General features: G+C 39.9%; 1 protein-coding gene across 11 annotated transcripts in view, besides 4 other annotated features; it reads left to right on the forward strand.

The window, feature by feature from the left end:
- Trp63 (transformation related protein 63) overlaps positions 1 to 19,939 on the forward strand; it is a 208,326-nt gene that overhangs the window by 143,201 nt on the left and 45,186 nt on the right. The gene's annotated exons all lie outside the window — the stretch shown is intronic.
- Positions 6,917 to 18,947: an enhancer, noted in NCBI's record as "p63LRE construct containing C38 and C40". NCBI's record gives its function as "drives expression in epidermis" and the evidence as "EXISTENCE:transgenic organism evidence [ECO:0001131][PMID:25567987]".
- Positions 8,776 to 9,127: a transcriptional cis regulatory region, noted in NCBI's record as "C38 conserved region". NCBI's record gives its function as "may mediate response of C40 enhancer to calcium" and the evidence as "EXISTENCE:reporter gene assay evidence [ECO:0000049][PMID:25567987]".
- Positions 16,749 to 17,082: an enhancer, noted in NCBI's record as "C40 enhancer". NCBI's record gives its function as "drives expression in epithelia, apical ectodermal ridge of limb buds, mammary buds, whiskers, lower vibrissae, external genitalia, and keratinocytes" and the evidence as "EXISTENCE:transgenic organism evidence [ECO:0001131][PMID:16581802]".
- Positions 16,878 to 16,915: a protein binding site, noted in NCBI's record as "Ap2 site". NCBI's record gives the evidence for it as "EXISTENCE:protein binding evidence [ECO:0000024][PMID:16581802]".

Consider the following 19,939-nt stretch of genomic DNA (forward strand, 5'->3'; position numbering starts at 1 on the left):
CACATCCCTAGACAGGCATGCTACAGAAGAGATGTTCCTCAGTCCAGAGCATAATTATTCAGCCATTTAGCTGAGTCTGAGTTCATCTAATCTGATGTTTATCACACTCCTACTTTCTTCTTAGTGATTTGTAGGCTAAAGCATGGAGTTTCTTTCAAGACAATTAATGTTGATCTATTGAGTCTGAGTATTATAAGGACCATTGATCCAACAGAAATAATTTTCAAATTATCGCTTTTACACTACAAAAAGAATCTGTGTTTTTCTCTATCCTTCTATTCTTTCTTTTCTTCCCACCCCTAAATCTCCACCCATTCTTCTCTGTCTTCTCTATGTGTTGTCCTCTTGTCTTTCTCCTCCTTTCTTAGTTATTACTCATAGTGGCCAACCAAGCTTTGTAGGGATCACTAGCCAATGAGTATGTTGTTGTTGCTCTACTTCCCTGGAATGGTGGGCCAATGTGAAGAAAATCTTGAGAATCCACCAGTGTAGGCTTTCCAAGGTCAGAAGTCAGACCCCTGAAGCTTCAATTTCAACAGACTATTTGACTAACGATTGGCTACACTAGAGTAGAAAGCTCAGACATATTGGTGCAAGGAAGTCAACAGCAAATACTGTATGGAAATGGGTTGACAAGCATGCCTGCAGGGTCCCTACCTTACAGTCCTAGCCTCCTGTCTTAAGGGAAGCAAGACCTGTTATTAAACAATTAAAGAGAAACTAGAAACTCTGATTTGCATGTAACACCTCCAGATCTTTAAATGATAGTGACATCTTCTTTTAAAATATAGTAAAATACTATAAGCCAAACAAAATAACAGGCTAAGTTTTCATCCTGTGTAATGTACTGACAGAGACAATGGAATATTATTTGAAGTTGGAGTAAAATAAATACCTGCAGTCCCTAAGGTAGAAAGTATCAGTTACTGTCAGCTCTATTTCATTAAGTAATAATTCATTGTCTCTTTTACAGGAAATAGACATTGAAATTTTGTTACATGTAACCAAGTCATTGACATAGACCATATACATATACCATTGAAAGTGTATAGTTTATTATTTTTTCTTATAGAATTTTTCTTTCTGCTTTCTCATATCTTAAAAATTTTATCTTATAAAATTATTATATGCAGTGTTCTATACTTGAATAAAGTATTTTATTTGTTTTCACTCTTATCATTAGAGAATTTATGGAATTCCTGTGCCTTAACACTAAAATTAGCCAAAGCTATAATCAGAAGTGGGCAGTGAGGTTTAACGGGCTTCAAATCAATTTTCTCAGCTTACTAACTGATAGTTTATTTTTAATTGGCACATACAGCATCTTCTGGAAGAAAGATCACCTGAAAATTGATGCATAAACAGAGAATAATACCAGAAGAATTTTTTAATGACTCAAGAAAAACATACTATATCATTAAGGTCACTAGAAATCCCTTAAAATGAATGTGTATTCAAAATCAACCCTGGAGGACGTGCCCTTTACTGTGGGATATTTGCTGTTGGTACTTTCCCATATACAAACTTTCAACATTCTTGTTCCTGTCATCTCCTGGAGAACCATTTCCACTGAGTGCACAGTCTGTGCCCTAGCTCTCATCCATCTCCTGAAGGACAGACACACGCCTCCTGAAAGATACTCAGGGACCACCTCTCATGGGATGAGTTAAAGCAATTGCATTAAATAAGCCTCATGAACTTTTGCCAACAACAATCAACATATTTACGTTGATTACTTCCTAGTTTTTCATTGATTCTTTGCTCCTTTTTGGTTTTGTAGTGGTTTTATTCTTCATTTAATGATATTATTTGAAGTAGCCAACTGAGATTTATAACTGTCACAAGTCCCTGGGTGTCCCCCTTTCCACCTTCCTGGAGTGGTGGATGCGTGGAGATTTGAGATAACGTAACTTTTCTGCCCAGCACCTCTGTTCTTCCTGCATCATAGAAGAAATGTTTGTAAACTAGGATGGTATCTCTTAGATTCTTTAAGCCTTGTGATGTGTCCTATATGTGGAGTGGTTTTTAGACCACGAAGTCCTGTAATTAGGCACAGTGGTACTCAACGAGAATAATTTTAGTTGGTGTCTTTCCCGTGGTTTTTAATAATGTCCTTAACCCTATCATCAAACTGAAATTCAAAATAAAATTTAAAGTAGTTCGAGAACATATATTTAATGTTTTTGAAAGATCAAGCATTTATCTCTGTATTTTTATGTGTGTATGTGTGTGAGCACGTATGACACAGAATGTGTTAAATTAAGGAGGGATTCTTCCTTTAGAAACAGAGTGAGCCATCTCATTTACTCTGAATTTATATCGAAGGTTCATATGAACAAGCATAACACTTGCCACTTCCTTGCATCAGGAGAAACAGAGTCTCCATAGGTTTTCTGTAGACTTAATGCTGAAAATGTTCAATCTCAAATCCCCTAGTCAAACAGGTTCTTCTCCCTTTGGTACTTTTTAAGTTTAGTGTTTTTTTCCCCCCTCTTGGGTCTTTTTTTTTAGCAAATAATGAGAACAAGGATCAGTAGAAGGCTCCGTGTTGACTTGTGAAGTCACGTGACAGGTCCCTGAAGAACATAGCCTCTTAAGGAAAGCATGGCCGTCAGCAGGCCACTGTGGAATACTAAGAAGCAAGACGAACTGGGGCAGGTGGTTTTGTTTCTGCCCATCTGTTAAATGGGTATTATAATATTTCCTTGGCAAGATGGCTTTGGGGTGTAATTAAGGTTTATGAAGTGCTTTGAGAGCCTGGGAGATTCTGTTCTCAAAACATAGCATGTTATTACCTCATTCTGGATTTCTGTTGCTTAGATTTATCTTCTCGAACTACAGCATTCCCATGTTTACAATTCAGGTAGTTTTCCTGAAGTTTTCCAACTCAGTTACAAAGACATGAAAAGACAAACTGTGCATGTTTAAGTGCTTAGGTATAATATTGAATGAAAAAAATGTACTTTGAAAAAAGATTTAATCTACGCATATTGGCATTTTGCCTACATAATGTCTGTGAATCATACACTTGCCTTGTCCCTGTGGAGGCCAGAAGAGGGCATGGGGTCCTCTGGAACTCGAAATACTGAAGGTTGCAAGTCACTTCTGTCTTGTTCTTTGAGTCCCATTCATTTACTTTCCTTTATAGCTCATGTATTAATTTGGGGAATATTTGTAAATATGAAGCTCTAAAATTAATGTAAATTGCCTCTACTCTGTTTTGTATTCTTGAGAAAAATCACATTTTCTCATTCAAACAATGTCATAGTTATGGACTACAGTTCTGACTAAGTAATCACCATCAAATAAATGGCATCTGTGATTAACAATATATCATAAAAGCAGAGGAATTGCTGCTATAAGCTCCTATACTCACACAAAATAGCAAAAGGATTTTCACAGTCTTAGAGTTTGCTTAACTACCTTATATTCCTTGACAGATGTGTTAACTTTAACTTGTAGCAAAATTAGAAGTTATTTTTATTTGACTTCCCTATGGCTAGCTTTATCAGAGTAAACATTTTAATTACTATTTTGATGTTGTTGAATTTTTCTACACTCATTAGAGTAACTTAAACAGCCTATTTTCTCAATATCATCTTCAAACAGTTTAGATTTTTATGCAGTATGTAGAGTGGATTTGTTTTTTACTGTATTACTAAGGGTTTTACATATAAGAAACAACCTTTTCTTTTTTTTTTCTTTTTTACTGAATTTGAAAATATATTGGTATGGGTCCCTACTATCCCTCCTGACACCCTACTTTCCAAATGAGAGCAGTCTTTAAAAGATAAGAAAGTCTTGGAATACAGAGAGACTTCTAGTCCTTTGCCTTCTAATCCCTTGAACAGAGGGTAAAGTGAAAGACGAGAGAATGTATTAGACTTGAGGCTTATTTTCACAAACTAAGTTTGTTGACTATACTTACCTCTTCAGTCATTATACAATCTCTGCAACTAGCAGATGAGGCTTCTGGGAAATGTTAGAATGGTTTATGTGAAGATAAAGCATATTGACCCACAGAGAAGAAGAAATCTGGGAGAACTACTCTGATACTTTGGCAGTTGAAACAAGTGCTTAGAGAAGTTATCCATGGTATGCAGAGTAACCGATCCCTTTCAAGCTAATCGACACCACAAAGCAGGCTTTCTTTTTATTGCCTATTCTCATACCTGGACAGTGTAGACATTACACAAGTATAAATTAATACTGGCTGTTTTAAAGTGCTTTTGTGTAACTCCATTGCCTCCGAATGAAGGAAGATAGTTGACAAGTAACTGTTTTTAATATTGCCCAAGTCAGTCTTTTCAAAATATGGTTGCCAGTTTCTAAGAATTATAACTTTGGTCCTTCTTAATCTCCTATTCTTCTCTCTCATGGTAACAGATTGTATCTAACGTTTGCCAGTACTCAAAGCCTAAAGTCTACACCTTTAAATGTAGATGCTACAAAAGCATATTTCAGAGATGCTTATAGTCTGTGTCTGAGAACCATCATTTAATTTAATGAACACTCAGCCATCACTTGTTTTTGTTAACACTCTATAGGCAATGACAAGGTCTAGATAAGGGAATCAGCTCACTGAGTAGCATAACCAATAGGAATTATAGGCTTCTCAGATAATTTTCTACTCAAAAAGCAAATTGGTATTGATTTGTGTAAGCAGCTGATAATAATCCAGGGTGGATATCTTACCCAGCAACCACCATTTTAAGCTGCAAAGCTTTTTCTATACAAGTATGGGAAATATAGAGGTTAATCATTAATGTAGTGATACTGGAGCAGTACATGTGGAACCCTATTCTTCCTACTAGGCTTCCTTGACCCAACCCATAGTACCAAACCCATGGTTTGGCTGATGGCAGGAAGGTGGTACCTGTTTGACAGTAGAGGCTGTGAATAAAGCCTAAAGAACTGTAAGTAGAACTGGTTTTGTGAAGAATGGTGTAGTAGCCAAAGCAGATTGTCCTTGCTTGTGATGGCTAATATCACACAAAACAAGACAAACAACATCAGCAGCAGTAGTAACAAAAGCCAGCTAGTACTTTAAAGGCCTCAAAGTGATGACCTCGAAGAAGCAACTGCAGATGTCAGCATAAAAAATAAGACTGTCTGAAAATACACAGGGGCTCCAGTGTTCAACAGTAAGAATAGGAGAGGACAGAAAGCACAAAATGTGAAAACTGAAAAAACGTGAAGTCAGCAGAGGAGACCATCTGGAGCTATACTACCCCAGCACAGGTCTATGGGGGAAAGTAGAGCAAAATGTCTACTATTCACTTTGCACAGAAGTTAGCTGTGAGAACGAACACAGTTCCTTGAACAAATCTTTAATAGTCTTTTTCATTCCTATGTTCAATGATCTTTACCAAAAACCTTTTACATTTAACTGTTCCAAAGCTCGCTTTAACCGGTATCACCCCTTTGGATAGTACATACATGTTGTTATGCTAACACAAACAAGCTTTACTAGCAGGAGTAGTGATTATCTCAGGCAGCCTGGGATTAGCAGCCTGGCTGGGAGAGGGGAAGTGGACTGTCTCACTAGAAACCCCTAAGTAGAGCCTTCTACCAAAGTATGAAAAACTCACATTGTGTTTGTTAGCTGATGTTTGCTAAGACGCAGTGCCAGCTTTAATGGTCTATGTTTGTGATGTGCACTTGTAATTTGGGGAAGAGATCAAGATGAATTCAAATGGAATGTGCAAAATCAACCTAATTGCTTTCTATCTTTAATTACTGCATTTGACAGTCTATTATGTGTCTTTGCATTCAGATACGAGGACACACTTCTTATTTCTTTCACTTTTCTTCCTGGGAGAGTTGATTGAGCTATTTGGGGAAAGAAAAAGACAGGGAGTAGAGAGGGCATATTCTACTCCCCCACCCCCACCTCCCGCGGCAAGTCTGTTCCCTTTTGAGAAATGAATTTCTTTCAAAATATTGTTCAGCTAGTCTTAATGAAGAAATATGCATTCCTATCTACTTCTCTAACTTAACTATATATTTTCTTAATTTGCCTTGAAATTTCCAAGAAGAAGATCTCAGTCAGCATCAGCTTGAATTTAGAGAAAGCGGATGTGCGATCAAAGGGTTAAGACTCTTTGTTCTTGAGAAGTCTGGCCATTGGTTCAATGCTATAATTCATTGGGATGAATTGTGCCGAGGCCGTGTTTTAATATGCTATGTAGGCTGGCCACAAGCTCCTATGCTCTAGTGGCCCTCCTGTTTTAGCCTTTACGTTAGCTAAGATTATGGGGCCAGAGGAATGGAGTTGCCACCTTAAGCAGAACCTCTTTTCCCATAACATCTGGGTATTGTTGCACTAATTCAGAACATAGCCTGGTTTGATAGGATTTTGATTTGAAGTTAGGAGACATGTTGCTTGGCTTCGAGTATCCAGTAACTCCAGTGGCCTCTCCCTTCTAGAGTCAGTGAGAATACACATAAAGAAGAGACGGCCAGAGCGATACTGTTGTCTGTCTTGTTACTGGCATTAGATGAAGTAGGGACACTCATCATACAAAAGAAACATTGGAACACAGTAAACCAGGAAAGGGGGAGTTAGAATGAGGGTGCTTACCCCGGGTGCTGCTCACACTGTAATATGAGCACAGAGAGTTCATATCCTGCTAAAGCTTGCTTAGAAGCATTCCCAAGCTAACAGATTTTCTTTAAAAAAAAAATGGCTTAAGAATTTGTTTTGAAGTTGTCAGTTGAGCATATGGCTGGAGGCTATGGACTCAGTCCTAATTTGTTGCTTTCATAATGTGTTTGACACTGGAATTTAGACTTCAGAACCCGAAAACGGAATGCTTTGAATGATGTGCTTTTCATAAACTCTTGATTTAAAATTAAAGAAAAAAAACCAGTTATGTTCCCTGAGGAATTAAAGCGAAGCATCAGATAGCAAACAGCACACTGCTTGAATCTCTCTCTCTCTCTCTCTCTCTCTCTCTCTGGGAAAGATTCTGTGGTCTATCTGTGTCTTGCAAGACCGCACATTTAAAATATTGTATTTGGTACACCGTTTTCCCACTCTTGCCAAGGAGAGTTGGTGTTTTACTAAAGGCTTAGAAGGCTCCTGGGATCACAAGGAAGTAAAGAAGCAGACAGAATTCAGCTAGTGGGTTAGGCAAAGCCAGGGTCAAATCTCACCTTTATCTATTTGTCCTAAGCAAAGCCCTGTCTCCCTAGCTTCGTCTTCCCCAATATGGGGATGATATTATCAGTAGATTTTTTAACAGACTGAATATAACATGGAGCAGCTTCTGCCGAGTGTTGAGCATTGTTAGGAAGGATTATAGATGTAGAGTTAGAATTTAGGTTCGACTTGCCCAACTCTAGCTGCCGTTGGAATCTATGTTTGGAAGGTAACTCCATGGAATAGTTTTCACTTCTATCATGAAGCGTTCCATCATGCAGGAATAGCCTTTCCAACACCTAAGTTAGACCACAGGGCCTGCGTGCTTTCCCCTAGGCAGTGCCATTCCACCCCACCAGACACTGTGTGCTCCAGCACGGAAAACTGGGTAAGTGAAGTCAAGATGGCGTTGCACAAACACACAGTGGTGGGGGCCTAGCAGTCCCTTGTGACAGAGCTCACTCTCTGTGGTAGGAGAGGTGGGAGAAGGCAGGAACAAAATGCCAAACTCACCATTTCTAAGGCTGGGCAGAAAGGAAGGAAAGAATAGCAGAGAGTCAGAGAAGGTGCTAGTGGGCTAGCAGCCCTCCTCCCCCACCCAACAGAACGGATGTATAGCAGTGGTGAGCGGCCGAGCTCCAGCTACGATCCAGGCAAATTACTTTGCCCTCTTAGTGCCTCAGTTTCCTCATCTTTAAAATGAGGATAATGATAATTCCCCCTCTGGGGTTTTCACGAGGATCACACAAGATAATGAGGTCTAAGTGGTTTAGAAACTAGGAAGTTGGTGTCCGTGTGAACTGTAGCCTCTGCCTTGAGAGGGAGAGGCTATAAGTGAACTTTGCCATTTCCTAACTTGTGACCTGAACCTCACATGCTTCCTCCTGGGGCATACGTATGAGATGCTGCTCGAATGCAGTGATTCTTGTTCAACTTAGTTTAAAACTTTCTAAAACATTGTCTTCCTCTGCACCTACTTTTAAGAAAAAGAAAATCCCGTTAGATATTCCAAACTTGACTCCCTTCTGCCTTTTCTCTTCTTCCTAAGGGAGAACTTGAGTAGTCTAAGTGGTAGAGCTGCTGTTTTCCTCCTGGAATCACTGGAATGACAGATTGTGGAAGATAGGAGGCCCTGCTGGAGGACTCTAACTGGGGTATCTGGAGGACTCTAACTGGAGGACCTAACTGGGGTATCCTGTGGATAGCCTTAGTCTGTCAGTTTCTTCATGTAGACAGCTGTTCTTACTGCCAGTGTGTTCACAGTATTTGATCAGCAACATTAACAACAGTGCCTAGGTCACAAGCCATATCTGCTGGAGACGGACTCTCCTCTAGAGCCCCAGCAAGGGGAGAGGCTCAGTAAAATTCTCACAACTGAATCATGGCCGTGAGCTAATGTCTCCAGGTTTATGAGTCAGCACTGGGCCAGGCACTGGTTTTGTAAGTATTTTACAAAGAAAAGCACAAAGGGCACCGGTTAGACTCCTCTACTGTCATTTGCTTGTAGAAGGCTAAAGAAAATCTCCCTGTCACTAGAGAGGGACATCTTAAAGATTAGATGCTCAGTTTCTGTTCTCTGTTGAAATATAGAGAAATCAGAGTTTCCTTAGGAGTCAATGAAAGTAGTAATAAAAAATCCTGTGATTTGGGTGGTGGTGGTGGTGGTGGTGGTGGTGGTGGTGGTGGTGGTGGTGTGTGTGTGTGTGTGTCTTCAGGCAAAGTGGGTGAAATGATGTGTTTGGGAGATGAATGTTCTTGTACTAGGCAAGACATAGCTTGCAGGAGAACATCTGGAGCCGGCCCATTCTGTATGGGATGGGGCCAAGACGTGTTTATGCCTAAGCGCCTGTTAGAACACGTCTAATCTTAAAATGATTTATAAGGTTTTAGAGGATTCCTCTTCACATATTATTTCCTTATATAACCGGCATATGTACTGGCAGCTTCATTAAACAATACAAAGCAATGGTGGTTATCCATATGAAACAAAATTGAAGTGTTTAGAATCAGACTGACTATTCAATACTAGGGAGGCATCCCACTAAATTGATAGCATCAATATGAAATTTTGAATTATCATATTATGAAATATGAAATGAATGCTTAATTCATAAATATACTAATCAGCAAAATGCAATACATATGTTGTACTTTCCTAGTTTTAAATTAGTCATAAGGTATATTTTGTAGAATGAAAAAAACTACCTGGATCTTTTGCTCTTGAAAGTACTAAAGTATTGCTGAAAACTTGATTTAAAAAATATGTGTCAGGATGGGAGAGAGACATCAGCACAAGGGAATATGTTTAAATTATGGTAAAATCAATTAAGCAGTGGTAGTTTTAATTGTTCCTACCTCCCAGGACCTTTGTTTCTTTCAGATAAGGAAATATCCTGTGAGAATGTTATGAGGAGTTTCCTTAGCATCTTAAATAGACATTTTATGGACCTTTTTAGGTGCATGACAGTTCTGCATTCTCAGCACACAGTTCTGGGGGGACAGGAGAATCCTTCCTTTGGGAATACTTAGTGTTCCCAGGGAAGCATGCCTTTCTCCTTTGCTTGTGCTCTCCTGCTCTACTCTGCCCTGTCTTCTCCAGCTTGCTCCTGGCTTCTTTCTGTCAAGATAGAAATAAGTTACCAGTGAAAAAAATAAAGGAAGGAAGGAAGAAAGGAAAAAAGAAGGGTGAAGAAAATACTAAGGAAGTTTAAAATTAAGTAGTTCTGAGATGACTGATTCAAACTTCCTCCTGGCAAATTAGCATTACTATACTTTCTTTTCTTTCTCAACTCCAGTCTTTCTGTATTGTCTGAGTTACCTGCAGGTGTTGCAAGCACCGATGGTGAATTTTGTTCTCTTCTTTGGAGATCATTGGAAGCATTGTATCACTTCTTAGAAAAGACTGCACCCAGACATTGAATTGATCTTTTATTCATATACAGTTTAAAGACAATTTTACAAATACCAGAATATTTAAATATGGGTCATTCTTAGAAGTACCTGCACATATTTTTTATATAGCTTTTATTTCCTGTCATTCCAAAATATATGCAGTTTTATTTGAAGAAAATAAATAAAGCACAGTATGGACAGAAGTCTAGTGAAGTCCAGGTAAAAGTGAAGTGCCCTAAGAAAAAAGGCAAAAAAAGCATTTCTTATTTGAAGAAAATAAATAAAGCACAGTATGGACAGAAGTCTAGTGAAGTCCAGGTAAAAGTGAAGTGCCCTAAGAAAAAAGGCAAAAAAAGCATTTCTTATCAACCATTTTTTAAAATAATGCCGTATACAGAATGGAGATGGGAAGACCTTTAAAAGGTTCATTTAGTGTTTTTAAAGTTGTATCTTCTTAGAAACTTCACAATTATTAGCCCCCAGACTGGCCTGCCCAGGTAGACATCTGAATGATCCTCAAAACATTCGTCAAGTCAAAGGTTCTAGTATTTGGCCTGGGCACACAAGCAAAGTTGGATGCCCCATTTTCCTAGTCACAGCAGATATGATGCATTGCTCACAGAACTCTTAGTTTTAAAGGACATTTCCTGAGGGCCAGAAGGTATACTTGAAAACGAAATCCTACACAGACAGAATGTCCTGCAAGTGACCAGACCACACTACAATTCAACTTCCATTTGTGACAGACAGAAGTAATCTCTCATGAAGGTTATGGAGAGTTCACTGTAGGAAACCCATAGTCCAGGGCCTGCCCACTGAGCATGTCCCTGACAGATCAGCTAGTTATTATGAGGGCTAGCTGCTGTAGGGCAATCATATTAATACATAAGTTAGCCCTTCCTTCTTCAAAGGGCTCACAGTCAATCCTGAAGAACTGATAAAGCTAGCTATAATTCAGTGTGACAGGAGCTCTAATCTGTCTGGAATGTCCTTCTTGCCACTATTACCTTTGTTTTTCAGGCAGACTCTGCTTATCCTCTTAAACTCACTAGAAGTATCAACTGTAGACAAACACTTCCTATTCTACTCTCCAACATGCATGCTAAGGAGGACAGAAAGAATAGCTCTATCTGGTCCTTGTATCTGGGTAGCGGTACACTCTATAAGTCTCTATGTTTGTTTGCTATTTCTTGTCGGAGCAAACGATGATAAAAATATTGATTTATCTAGTTGTCAGGAGAATTCAATATTTACTGTTGGATCTTGAAGAGATGTGCAGGACATTATAATGATTAAAAATAAGACTTCCAGTTAGAGGGAAAATAAAGGTATAGAGACATGGGTGCATCCTATACACCAAGGAATAGGGACAAATTGCATATACATGGACGAGAAAGTGTTTGAATCAAGAATATGAAGGTGGGAAGAAGTCCTTAGTGGTAGAATAATAAGGAACTGCAGTCATGGGATACTATCCCAAAGAACTAAGCTCCATCTTGCAAGCCTGGGGAAAACTGTAATTGGTGAAGATGACACATCCTATTAGAGGAAGATGACTAAGGACAGCTGCTTGGAGATAGGAAGATTGGGATAAATCGGGTAGGATGTTACCCAAATTCAGACCATGACAAGAGCAAGAAGTGCTGAGTGTAGGTGAGGGTGGAATTATAGTTTGTGTTTCAGAGACAGACCCCCAGACAGACCCCCTCTTCCACAATGGGGGTTTTGACTCCTACCTGTGTAGTGTTTCTTAGACATATTTTGGAATTCTTTCTTGCCAAGGCCATATTAGCAAACAGGAAGAATGATAGATTCCTCAAATATTTGGTATTTCTACATTTCAATTAATCGTGGCTATTTATGCTATTTGTTGCTGTATACAGAGCCCAAAAGTATATATAGTTGGCAGAATAAAGTCAGACTATATATATGTGGCTTAACTGCCATTGGAGTTATTTGAGAGGAAGTATGGTTCATGAAAGAAGGAGGAAGGATGTTGTAAAGAGATTCAGGCCTATTATGGCAGCCAGAGCTTCCGTTTTCTTAGTTTTGCAAGGAATAATTGGAGTAAAGATTTTGACCTTCTTTTTGGGTTTTACCTTAGTTGGAATGAACACTTTTCATCTTTTCATGAAAAGACTGTCTCTAATAGTAGCAACTTTTTCTTAGTTTTAGGCTTCATAAAAACAAAGCCACATGCTATCACACAGCCATACCATTTTCAAAATCGGCAGTGACAAGCACATCCACCCTCTGACCCGTCATCTTTGATGGTTGTTCAGTTAACTAAGTTATAAAACCTCCTTTCCTGTGTGATGAGCACAGAGATCCCCTGACTGTCTTACAGAGTATTAACTACTCGCCTTGGTATTTCTACTTCCAAAAAAAAAAAAAAGGATTCTGAAGTTTTGTCAGAGTGAATTATGGAGCTGGACTCAAAGAGACCTCTAAGATAAGGAACCAAGAAGCAAAAGAGAAGATTCAGGAAGTTAAGCAAATGCCATCTCATTTTAGCTCCCAGGATATGTTGTTTTAGAGTCTTTGATGGAGAGCCTGCTGTAATTAATAGTAAATTCAATGCATATTAGAACTGTAAGTGTATATTCTGTGATTCAGACTCTAGATACAAGCTAGACGCCAGCTGCCAACTTCCCAGTTAAGGGAAAGACCATGAGAGCCCAAGAAGAGCCCCCCTGTTACTGTAAAGTTAAACCTGAAGAGTATTTAGGAAAGCTTTTCTGAAAATTACTTCCTTTCACTTCTAACTAAATTCAGCTACAAAGATTCTAAATCATTCTTAAGTTCTCTTGAGATAATTAGCATTTTAACTCTTGAAATTTCAAGTCAAATTATAACCTTAATTTCTTGCAATGAAGATATATTAATTTTCTGGAGTATATGTGAACTGACCTCACAGATCTACCATGTGGTAACATGTGTTGTTCATTTACAGCGTTATTTAAGGTTAGCCCCACTGTCAGACTTCCTTTTCTTAGGTTCTGAGAAAGACCAGCTGCCATTTCCTAGAACTAAAATTGAATATGGGGCAGAGAGAGAGGGCTTGTTAAGAGTCCTTAAACTATGGTCACTGAAGGAGAGTGGAGGCAAGGCTAGAGCTTGGCATTTAGATTTGACTGGAAGGACCTGGTTTTCTATAAAGCTAGATCTTTCAAAACTGTAGTCAAGAGCTAGTCTTGTGGTAGTCTGTTACAGTTTGTGATACACAGCACTGGTAGCAAGTGGATTTGGAAAACAACGCAGAAATTATCCTCAATGTTTTATCATGCCATGTGGTTTCTCGATGAAGCTTAAGAGCAGATATTACTGTACAGACCTGACTTCTGGAAGTTAGCTGGTTATCAGTGTGTGTACTGTTAGTGTGAAAACCTTTCAGGTGTGTCAAAGACATATACTGTGAGAGAAAGAGGAAGGAGGGCATAATATCCATGGGTTTTGTTGGTTTTGCTTTGTGAGATAGAATCTTCCTATGCAGCAGAGTTGTGCCTTGAACTTGAGGTCTCCTTGCCTTGGCATCCGCAATACTGAGAGATCAGTGTGAGCCACCATGCCCAGGTGCAGGGGAAATCTTCTCAATGCTGCTGTTTTTCATTGTTCCCATCACCTGAGTAAAAGATGAATGAAATAAAATCTCTATTTAGAAATTTAGTGTTTTGTCACTGAATTGAAAAACCTAGAGGAGTAATAAAAGAAAATATATTATATAGAATAAAAAAGATAAATTCTTTTATGGCTTTAAAGGTTGGAAGGAATATATATATTCCCTTATATATATATATTCCTTCCCACCTTTAAAGAATACACACACACACACACACACACACACACACACACACACACATATATATATATATATATATATATATATATATATATATATATATATATTCTCCTCTGACATGCAGCACCACTGGGAGTGCCACTACAAAAGCGCAAACCCTGTGGTTTGGATGTGGAGCCGAGAATAGTTGTTTCGATCTATTGCTCAAGATTTCATGAGTCCTAAGAGCTTTCTGTGCCTTAAAGTTCTTCCAGTTGAATTGATCATTTTCTATGCAACTGGTAAAAATATAAGTATTGATATTAAATAAGCAGAAAGTCTCCCGATTCTCTTTATTGCATTGCTTTTAAGTAATTGTTTTATTTGTATATTTTATAATAATGTTTTTGTTAATTATTTAGCATTTTCATATAATTGTTTTGGTCATATACAACACCTGAAACTCTTCCCCAATCCACCCTACTTCCCTGCCCACTCAACTTCAAGTTCTGTTTTAAAAAATTAAGTCCAGGTTGTATGCCCTAAGTACTCTTGGGTGTCGGGCCTGTCCTGGAGCATGCTCAACATGCCAGGGGTCTCATTCTTAAAGAAAACAAATTCTCTCTTCCTGAGAATCATGCAAAGACTTCTCAGTTCATGTTGTGACTTTGGGTCGGCTGCCACCTTCTCTTTGCTGACATTTTGTCTGATTTGAGCTCAGTAGGTTCTTCCTCATGCAGGCTGCCATGTATCACCATTAGCTTGCTTTCAGTTCAATGGTGTCATCTGACCTTTAAACACTCTGTCCTTGGCATTGGCACTGCTGCTCTCCTGTTGAGGATATGCAGTCTGCAGTGCATAAGTAGAGTATCAATCCGATTCTACAGGCTACAGGATTCTGGTTTTCTTACCAGGCATGTATTTTGTATTGAGGTGCGAAGCTGTTTCCAACTGATACTGTTTGATCCCCCACCCCATGTTGCCAATCTTGTAACCTTATTGTAGGAGTGCTGTAATAAAAGAAAGAACCTTTGGCTGAAAAGCAATGAGTTTCCATTCATAAAACATTGGGTCGGCATTATAACTGTTGGCCTGGAATTTTTTGTGCTATGAGAATGTTCTATTTTCTTTTGTCCCATTGGATTTTCCTGGTACCCGGCAAACAGAAAACATGTAAGTTTTCAGAGACATTTCTCCTCTGGGCTCAGTTATAGTGAGCCAGCCTCAGGTACTAGAAGATGGCATTGAATGTCATTGGATTCAAAATCCTAAATCTAAGAAGGTCGCTCAGGGCCATCTTGGTGGGCTGCATTAGGATAAAGTAGCCTGAGTATAGCTTGGCTATAAAGCTGTAGCTCATTGGCTTGAACCAAATATTTCAGTATCAGCACAGCTAGAAAAGCTAAGAGAGTGAGATCTTTTCCCCTTCCATTTCCTAATAAGAAGCACACAGCATGGATTTGACTTCTAGCAGACAATATGGCTGTCTCTCTCTCTCTATTAATACAGTAAGGGTTGTACAGCTTATGGGCAACTCTGAGATTTGGATGATGACGACACAACAGTAATCAGCACTTGCTGAACATCGAGCCAGAGAGTGCATAACGCATCTCACATTGCTGTGACTGGCTCCTGCAAAACTTCTCCGAGCTAGGGAAGCCAAGTCCCCGGTTACCAGGGATACTTATCTTCTTTGCCTCAAAGTCACTGGCAAAATACAAAGCTATGGTGAAGTCCAAAGGCGAATAGCCTTGAACGTTTTTTTTTTTTTTTTTTTTTTTTGCTTCTTCTAGCATTCTGACTTCCATCATTTCCCATGTAGTAACTGTTGTGGAGCTCCATTTATGCCTCTCCAGTGACTTATTATGAGATAAAGAGGTCAGGAGTGGAGTCTATACCAGGTCTTCCCAGGTTGAGCCTTTTACCGGGTTCCTTTACTTTGTCTCAAACCCCGAGGTTAGGAAGTAAGATGAGCTTCACTATAGTCTAAGGCTGCCCTGCTACTTTCTTAATTTTCTTACCGTTTTAGCATTCCACATAGAAGGAGTTATGTGTGGTGAGGGAGAATAGGAGTTAAGAGAGTCATCATATCAGGAAAGAAATGGAGTAGAGACACAGCATGCCTTGCATCTAGACCAGGCTCGTCCCCTGGTGTGCAAACCCACCGTGCTCTCAGCTCGAAAGCTGCCAGGCACATGTGTGAGTGAGTGCAGAGCTATATGAGCACAGCACCTCAGTAGCCAGTTGCCACCTCCTACCTGAGGAACACGAAGCAGTGTGCACAGCAGAAGTCAGTTCTGTCTGACAAAGGCATTTGCCCCGTAACGCCCTGCCTATGGGTTGAGAACAAACTCCAGAAAACCCAGAAATCTGTCCACGTTGACAAAATAGATCTAAGACTAAACTCTTAACTCCCACTTCCTCCTTCCTTGGAGGTAGACCACACTACAATTAATCTTCCATTGTGGGTAGCAATTCTGTCTCTGTCTCTCTCTCATTCTCTCTCTCTCGTTCTCTCTCTCTGATTTAGAAGGAAAACACATACTATATAGGAGATGTATTTGCATAAGGGCAGATCTTAAAATCGTGTTGTTATTGATAATTATTTGTGTAAGAAAATAAAAGGAGTCATACCTCTCCACCACTGAATTTGAAAGCCGAAGCCTCTACCAGCGAGAAACAGCTGGGCTTTCTGCCATGAAGAATGAGTTCAGAGGAGAAATTTTTATTTTGAAAGATATTCAAGAAAGATAATTGCTATTAAGACAGATTGGTCCCAATGTACCTAGCTATTCATGTATAAGTAAACTCAAGAAAAATAGTGATTTGTGTGTGTGTACGTGTCTGTGTATGTGCGTATGTGTGCACATGCGTCTGTGTGTGTGTGTGTGTGTGTGTGTGTGTGTGTGTGTGTGTGTACGTGTGAACCTGCGTGTGCGTTGCATATAAAGCAGAGTCTGAAGGCAGGGAGACATGACGCTGCTTGTCAGGTATGAGAGAGACAAGACCAGAGGCGCCGGGAAGCTTGACTACCGTGGAGTGTTCAGTTGAGACTTGTCTCTGCCCCATGGCCTGCAGCGTTTACGTAGAAATTGGGGATGCTTTTACCTGTTCCAAAGCCTTACCTGATCAGACTTGCCCTGGACGGAGTTTGGGAAAAAAGTGTTTGAAGTAAACAGGAAAATTACTCACTGAGGCGCTGTGCTTTACTGGCTCTGGCAAAGCTTTGATTTCTTTTCCCCCCTTTTCAGTTTTGGGACAAGAGACTTGGTGGTGGTGGGGGGAGGCAGTCATTAAGGCACTGCTTGGGAAATAGAGCCTTGTGTTTGCCCTCTGCTACTCAGGGCGAAGCTCTCACCTTCAAAACATTTCAGCTGGTGGGTTTGTCCCTTGTTCTAATAAAGCATAACTCTGGAATTTCCCAAGAGGAATTTCGATTGAAAATTATGGGGGAAAAATGAGCGCTTCTACTCTGTGCTCTTTGAATTGTGCTGTGTGTGGCCATGGTGCTGTTTCTAAAGGACAGTGGGCAGTGGGTTGCTCAGCCTGTATGTCATGTTCTTCTAGATGCTCATTAAGACCATAAACTTGAACAATTTGTGCACTGGAAAAGAGATGTACAGTGTATTAGATTTGAGCAAAACCAAACAAAACAAGAATGCTACAGAACTAAAGGGATAGGGAGAGAGTAAATTGTAAGTTTTGAAGGCTTTGTACAACAATCTCAGATCCCTCCCCTTAGTCCTCTGACTCAGGAATAAGTATCTTATACTTTGTTTTGTTTTGTTTTTCCTGGCATCCATATTGGAAAGGAATCTGGTAGCCAGCGAGATAACTCAAATGGAAGAATTCCCTGTGGTATGTGTATTCCCAGCTCTAGTGCCTTGGGCATCATATATAGAACAATAGAGCTCCAGTCTGGTCTTCCTGTGTGTGCAATCCCTGACTTCCCAGGGCTTCTTGCCTACACTAGGGCAAAGCTGGGTTCAGACAATGACGAGACACTCTGTATACCCAAGTTAAGAAAGATTCAGATTCTTGATCTGATGTCCCTGCTACTGGGTCTGTATTGGAAGCCACTCCGGAGGTCTGACCCTTTGGATTGACTGCAGAGTTGTCTATTCTCAAGGGCGTTCAGGACTTTCAAGACATCTTGCCCTTTGTATGCCCATATCCCACATTAAGGAAATGCCAACATTGAGAGAAAAGATCCTTTTGCTTAAGATATAAGACAATGGATCAACTGCATATGTACAACCTAGGAAGCCAAGGAACAGCAATTTTCAGAGTAAAAGATTTTTCCATCCATTGGGGAATGTTCACAGTGTTGGAGGAAGGTGAGGATTGTCAGGAATCTTAATGGTAGTTTGTAGGAAGAGAAGTGAAATTGCCAGACACCTGAGAGTGCTATACAAAGTTGCCGTCTAGAAGGTAGAACTCTTCTAGAAATTGGAGAGGATTTTTTCCTTGTGATAAATAGACGTTTCTGACAGGGTTAGCTATATCTTTTGTTCCATGATCTAGACACTTAGCTCTTGGGCCCTTGCTGACTTCATTTTACTGATTTGTTCTCAGTGTGCCTGTCTCACAACAAGCCCTCCTTATGGCTGCCACTGATCCAGCTCTTGTGAATAGTCCTCATTGCTTTTAGATATTTTTCTCTCAATTGTCTAACATAAGCAAAAAAAATCCATCTACCACGTCTCTGATTCTAGCTGATGGAAGGCACCTTGTACATTGACTTCTAAGTCTGTCACCTTTTGGGCAATGTTCCTTTTCAGGCTCCATTCTGAGTTACTAATGACAATCACATTCTGTTTATAAAATGCCTTAGAGTTTCCAAACACACACACAAATATGGCCATGTTGAATCCCCATAACAGCCCTGCTGTGCTGGCAGGCATTTCCCTCATTTCTTTAAGAAAGAGTTATGTAACCTATGCATCAAAGCAGGGCCAGCAGCCCCACCTGTGTGAGCACTGTGTCCGTGACAGTGTGCTGGCCTTCTACTTAAACACTGTGCCCTGCAGCCAGAGGCAGCATTTCACTATGGCCACAAAATGACCTTTGATTTGCTTTCTTGTTTTATTCTTGAGTCTTTTGATACCTCATAGTCCCTCCACACTGTACAGCCTCCCGGCTCCCTTCCTTTCTAGGAAATAATACCAGTAAGATATTGTAAGTGTTTAATGCAAACGATGCATCTATGGAGTTCCTTAAATCTCCTCCCTCCCTCCCTCCCTCCTTCCTTTCTTCCATCTCACTTCCTTCTTCCTCTATCCATAAGCTTCTTACTGTTTCCTTCCCCCCTCCTTCCTCCTTTTCTTTATTGCCTTTTTCCCTTTCTCCTTTCTTTGTCCTGCTTCCTTCCAAAATAGGGTCCTACTATGCTCTCAAAATTGGTCATGCGCAATCCTCCAGCCATAGATTCTCAAACAGCTGGAATGTCACATATTATCATGCTCAACTCGGCATGGAGTAACTGCTGTTTCTAGCTTACTTTGTTGTTTCCCTATTACTTCTGAAGTCATTGAGTATACTTTTATTTCCATGGTATAGCCAAGGTTGTGCTTTTAGCTGCCAGAGCTAACTAGAATATGGAGTTTAGAAAGCATGCAGACAAAGTGGACAAGATGAAGCATGTTGCCATCTCAGATGAACTGGAAAGAAATAGGAAGTAATGTGATGATTAGCTGCTGAGAGACGTTGCAGGTAAAGGGCAGTGTGTGAAGTCTTTCCCTTGCCCCCTCCTCCCTGACCTCTCAGACACTTACATAATACTGGTCCACATAGTACCTAATTATCAGTTAGGTTCTTCCCACATGTGGTATTCAGCCTACTGATGTTTTCCTTTCTTTCTCTACTTTTTTTTTTTTTTTTTAATGCTCAGATTCATCCCATGAACCTATCACCCCACCCTAGTCAGAATAGTGGCTAAACCTAAGTCAAAATGAATCTCTAGGAATTTGGTTTACAAATGTGTTACGTCATTCAAACAATGGTTCTGCTTTCTGACCGAGCAGTATCAATATGATGAGATGGCAGCTTGCTCCCACACCGACCGACCGTGCTTCCTCCTATGGTTGACACTAGGACAAGCACTGTGTGGCAAAGATCTCTCTCCT

This window comes from Mus musculus, chromosome 16 (assembly GCF_000001635.26).
Source record: "Mus musculus strain C57BL/6J chromosome 16, GRCm38.p6 C57BL/6J".
Lineage (NCBI taxonomy): Eukaryota > Metazoa > Chordata > Mammalia > Rodentia > Muridae > Mus > Mus musculus.